Genomic DNA, 5,772 nt, shown 5'->3' on the forward strand with positions numbered 1-5,772 from the left:
CCTGGGCAGCCTGTTCCAATGCTTGACCGCCCTTTCAGTGCAGAAATTTTTCCTAATCCAATCTAAACCTCCCCTGGCCCAGCTTGAGGCTGTTTCCTCTTGTCCTACTGCCTGTTATCTGGGAGAAGAGACCTACCCCACCTGTTTACAACCTCCTTTCAAGTAACTGTAGAGAGCAATAAGGTCCCCCGAGCTGCCTCCTCTTCAGACTAAAGAACCCCAGTTCCCTCAGCCACTCTTTGTAAGATTTGTGCTACAGATCCTTCAGCAGTGTCATTGCTCTTCTTTGGACACACTCCAGCACCTCATGTCTTTCTTGTAGCGAGGGGCTCAAAACTGAACACAGTATTTGAGGTGCGGCCTGGCCAGTGCTGAGTACAGGGGGACTATCACTTCCCTTGTCCTGCTGGCCACGCTGTTTCCAATAAAAGCCAAAAAAAGTCCTTCTTGGCCACCTGGGCACACTGCTGGCTCATGTTCAGCTGGCCATAAATCAGCACCTCCAGGTAATTTTCTTCCAGGCAGATTTCCAGCTGCTCTTCCCCAAGCCTGTGGTGTTGCATGGGGTTGTTGTGACCCAAGTGCATGACCTGGCACTCAGCCTTGCTGAACCTCATACAACTGTCCTTGGCCTATCGATCCAGCCTGTTCATATCCCTCTGCAGAGCCTTCCTACCCTCAAGAAGATCAACAAACCCCACCAGTTTGGTGTCATCTGCAAACTTACTGAGAGTGCACTTAATTCCCTCATCCAGATCATCAATAAAGATACTAAACAGAACTGGCCCTAATATTGAGCCCTGGGGAACGTGACTTGTGACCAGTCACCAGCCAGATGTAACTCCATTCACCACCACTCTTTGAGCTTGGCCAGCCAGCCAGCTTTTAACCCCGCATAAAGTACACATGTCCAAACCATGATCAGCCAGTTTCTACAGGAGAACACTGTGGGAAAGTGTCAAAGGCTTTGCTAAGGTCCAGATAGACAACATCCACAGTCCTTCCCTCATCCACTAGGTGGGTCATCTTGTTGTAGAAGATCAGGTTTCTCAAGCAGGACCTGCCCTTCATAAACTCACACACTGGCTGGGCCTGATCCCCCGGTTGTCCTGCCTGTGCTGCATGATGGCACTCAGGGTGATCTGCTCCATAACCTTCCCTGGCACCGAGGTCAGGCTGACAGGCCTGTAGTTTCCCAGATCGTCCTTCCTGCTCTTCTTGGAGATGACCATCACACTGTCTAACCTCCAGTCCTCTGGGACCTCCCCAGTTAGCCAGGACTGTTGATAAATGATGGAGAGTGGCTTGGCAAGCTCCTCTGCCAGCTCCCTCACTACCCTTGGGTGGACCCCATCTATGTGTGTTTAAGTGTTGTCTAAGTGGAGCAGCAGGTCAGCCTTTTCTTCATCCTTTGTGGCAATGTTCCCCCACCCCCACCCCCACCACCCCCACCATATCCAATAAAGGATGCAGATCATCTTTGGCCCTCCTTTTGTTTCTAATGTATTTGTAAAAACAGTTTTTGTTATCCTCTACGACAGTGGCCAGCCTGAGTTCTAGCTGGGCATTTGCCTCTCTAATCTTCTCCCTGCATGACCTCACGACATCCTTGTAGTCCTGAGTTGCCTGCTCCTTCTTCCATAGGCCATAAACTCTCCTTTTTGCCCTGAGCCCCAGCCGCAGCCCCGCTCAGCCAGGCCGGCCGCCTGCCCCGCTGGCTCACCCTTCGGCACATGGGGACGGCCTGCCCCTGCGCCTTTCAGGCTTCCTTCCTGACGAGTGCCCGGCCTTCCCGGGCCCCTGGGCCCTTCAGGACGCCTCCCCAGGGACTCTGTCGGCCAGGCTCCCAAACAGGCCAAAGGCGGCCCCCCAGAAGGCCAAGGCAGCGGTTCTGCTGACCCCCCTCCTTACTTCTCCAAGAATTGGAAACTCTTATCATCCCGTGATCGCTGTGCCCAGGATGGGCTCTGACCTCCACATCACCCACCAGTCCTTCCCTGTTTGTAAAGAGCAGGTCCAGTGGGGCGTCTCCTCGGGATGGCTCCCTGGCCCGCTGCATCAGGGAGTTATCCTACACACACACCAGGAACCTCCTAGGCAGAAGCCAACCTCTTTCCTCACATTTCATATTTTTCAATGCTTGCAGATACAACAGCAACAAAAACACAACCCATCATGGGGTCAGATCAAATTGGGTTTCCAATCCTGCCACCAATTACTACCACTGCACAAGTCCAGATCTCTAACGTGCATATAACAGAGACCGTGATGTTGGTGCATGCCCCAAACAGCCCCAGGAACGGGGAGCCTGCAGCATTGTGAGCACTTCCACAAGCCCCTCAACATCTCCCCTCTCTGCTTTTTAGCATTGGCAGAGTATACACAGAGAACTCAGAGTCCAGTCCGAAAGCTGTAAGTCCAAAAGGCTCTCCTGGAAAGTTGGTGACTCCTCCATTTCATAGTAAAAGTCAGGTGTAGAACAATAACAACAAACAAAAAAACCCCACCAAGTCATCCATCCAAATTCATCTGTGCTACACTGCAAATGTGGCTTCCTTCGAGCAGATCAAATACTGAAATTTCAAGGGTGATTTTTGCCTGAAAAACGATTTCAGGATTTACTCCTGTCACTTTTACATATAGCTGTATATGCATGCCAAGTAGCCACAAGCTTCTTTTTCTCAAAGAAAATAACTGAATTAAAAACTTAGAAGCCTGCTTACTGAAACTAATTAAATTTTCATCCATTAATTCTTACCCTGAAGATGGCAATCCCATTCTTTGCAGAACAAGGGGGTCATAGTGGGAGATAACATGCCAGCATCACAAAAGACTGCAGTGCAAAAAGAGCAGCAGCATCTCTGACTAAATGCTTCACTGAGGAAGTGATATCACAGAATCCGGTGGCCAAAGGATTCTGTGGTATCACTTTCTAAAGTATATTAAAAATGTATTAATTTGCCTAGACAACGACTTCATCATCATTGCTCAGGAAAAATCCAAAAACCTACAGGAAAGGCCTTCTGAGGTAATCGAAAGCTAAAGAGACATAACATAATTAAGAAGAAAAGAAAAAGAATTGTTGCATTTGTTCTCTTTAGCTATATTAGGAATAAAAAACAAAACTAATGTAATAATGTATCCCAGCAGTTCAAATCTTCTAATTTATGTAGAATGGATTATTACTTAGACAATCTGACCCTGGGCAAAACTTCCTCAGTTGAGAAGATTTACAATCTAATTATGCAGGAAGTTCTGCTGAGACAGTTTGGGTGCAATGGTCTTCTATTACATTAGCTTAGCTAAAATTGCTGCTTCTTCGCTTGCTTGGTGTTCCAAGTACTCATACGAAAACAGAAAATCTTCCCTTTGCATCCTTTATTTCCCTTTAGTTTTTCTCACCATTACTGTATGCAGAAGCACTCATTTTCAACTGCAAATAGCAGCAAGGGGCTGAGGTTGTTAAATGCAAACTACGAGTTGCCTTTCAGGCTTTTGCTTTGTCCCGCGTTTAGTGAACTGACTTTAAAAAGGACCATCAAAGTGCTTTTCATAATTTTTACAATGATAGTTGCTGGGTTATTGCTCCCCTCCCATACTGCAAATGCCCCTATAGAAAGCCTGAAGGTGAAATCTGTTCCTGTACGCTTTCTTTTTCATCCTGCGTGCACAAAACTAGTTCATTTTTGTAGGGTGGCTCAGAAATGTTTTACTGCTGTCTCAGACACCTGAGTATTTTTAGCAATCTATTTCATTAGATCAAAAAAAGATCCCTCAACACATTCAAAAAATAGTGAGAGCTTTATAAGCCTGTGGAGTAAAAGATGGGAAATTTGGGTCTAACATAATCCAAAGTATCTTTTTTTTCCCCCTTAGATATATTACAGTGTATTGATATAGCTGAATATACAGACATGTCCTATATTAACATAGATGGAGAAATCAGTGCCTTTTTTTCTTTACAGTAAGCGTTTTGATTTCAAAAGGTCAATGGATCATGTCACGGCCTTCAGTCTTGATAATTACCATGTGTAGTAATGCACATTTTTATCTACAGGTGGCAGACCTTTTAAAATCATCTTCAATCAAATTCATTAGACATTTTTTTTGATACTGCTACCCACATTAAAAAGTAAGAATCTGCAGTATAAAGTTCTAATTAATGCTGTTCAATTTAGAGGATGGATTTGTCAACAAAGTGGCTCAGTTCTCAAAGGCTAGTGACCCCTCTCAGAATGAAAGCCTTAAAAAATAATAATATTAAAAAAAAAGAGATCAGTTGCCCGGTGCATGGTAAGCTTTTATTATTTTTAAATAATAAACTCAGCAAATAAGCAACTCAGCAAAGGATTTCTTTTTTTTCTCTAAAGCAGAAGTTTCACTTCCTTGATTATTAAGCACTGGCTGGTAAATTAGTGATTTGTTCTTTGATAAGCTTACTTAGAAGAGTTAAAAAATCAAGAGAGTCACAACTGACTTCTGGCAGTTAGAAAGAGAAAAGTGAATCATAAAACCTTTTTGTATCTGAATTAATACTTTTAAAATACCACAACTTAAGACTGTCATCTCATATGCGTAGTGAGGCATAAGGCCTCACTAACAAGGCAGAAAAGCACTGACTTACACTAGAATATTATCAATCATAAACCCTGCATTCAAACTTAAATAGAAATTTTGTCCCAACAAGAACAGTAGAACAGCCCTCTGCGCGTGGACAAAATCATACTGAAAATCAAGAAGGCTGATCCAGGGTTTCATCTGAGAGTTGGCCCTAAATACTCAGTTACACCAGCTCTGGCTCTCTACCACCTTCCACACCTTTTCCTCACTCCCACCCATGCAAACCAGACATAAGTGTTACCTGTCACTATGGCTGCATTTATAATCTTGATGTGCTAGAAATTGCCACTCCCTTTGCAAAGGCAAAAATTATACCAGAATACATGACTATCAAAGGAACCTGGTCAAGCTACATGAAGCTCTAACCCTAGGACTAATTCATCACACTCAATAGCATTTGACATATTCATCTCTAGTTCCTAAAGTCCACAACAACAAGATAAAAGCCACCCCACCAAAAGGAAGTGCTTCTCTTTGAAACCTTAATTCTGCAAACATTTACTATTCATGGCAGTCAGGTTAAACACAAAGACTACTACAGGACTGAGCAGACACATTAACTGTGGGATTGACTACCTGTACCTGAGTGTCCTATCAGGCCAACAACATTTAACCTTATTGTTCCCTATCCACTCTCCCTAACTGCAAGAAATGCCATTTTATTAAGTATTTATAAAAATTTACTACTTGGGGTAGATATACTTACACATCAATACTATTAAAATATTGCATATATATGCACAAGTTTATAGGAATTCAGGGAGAATTCTTTACCTTGCCAATGAATTTTAAAGAAAAAAAAACCCAAACTTCTTTTTACAGTTATCTTTTTAGGGGTTTTGAATACATTGAAACAGAACTGCAAAGCAGCTTGGATGTAAGTAACAGAAAGTGTAGATAAACTTAAAACATTTACACTGGGAACACAAACACCGGAGAATATCCTTATTTACTTGCTGATATGCCCACTCCTCCCCCTCCTCCCCAGTCCAGAAGAGTGGGTGAGAAAAACTGTGTACACTAATGTCTTTTGTGGTAACCTAGTAACCTTCTCCTTTTTCTCCACAAGCTCTTCCTTCACACCACACTCTTCCATACTGCTAGCCCTCCAGAGTAATTGCCGTATGTCTTTATACGGTTTTGTTTTCCTAC

At 43.5% G+C, this 5,772-nt stretch overlaps 1 protein-coding gene across 4 annotated transcripts in view; it reads right to left on the reverse strand.

Moving 5' to 3' along the window:
- SOX5 (SRY-box transcription factor 5) overlaps nt 1-5,772 on the reverse strand; it is a 652,081-nt gene that overhangs the window by 485,565 nt on the left and 160,744 nt on the right. Inside the window, exon 1 of one of the 4 annotated variants that reach the window (XM_080392187.1) lies at nt 2,759-5,758. The exons of the other annotated variants lie outside the window; for them this stretch is intronic. The gene's annotated coding sequence lies outside the window, so the exon portion shown is untranslated. Of the gene's footprint in view, nt 1-2,758; nt 5,759-5,772 lie in introns of those variants that run through there. 4 annotated transcript variants of the gene reach the window in all.

The sequence above is a fragment of the Falco punctatus genome (genome assembly GCF_963210335.1).
Source record: "Falco punctatus genome assembly, chromosome: 6".
NCBI classification, from domain to species: domain Eukaryota; kingdom Metazoa; phylum Chordata; class Aves; order Falconiformes; family Falconidae; genus Falco; species Falco punctatus.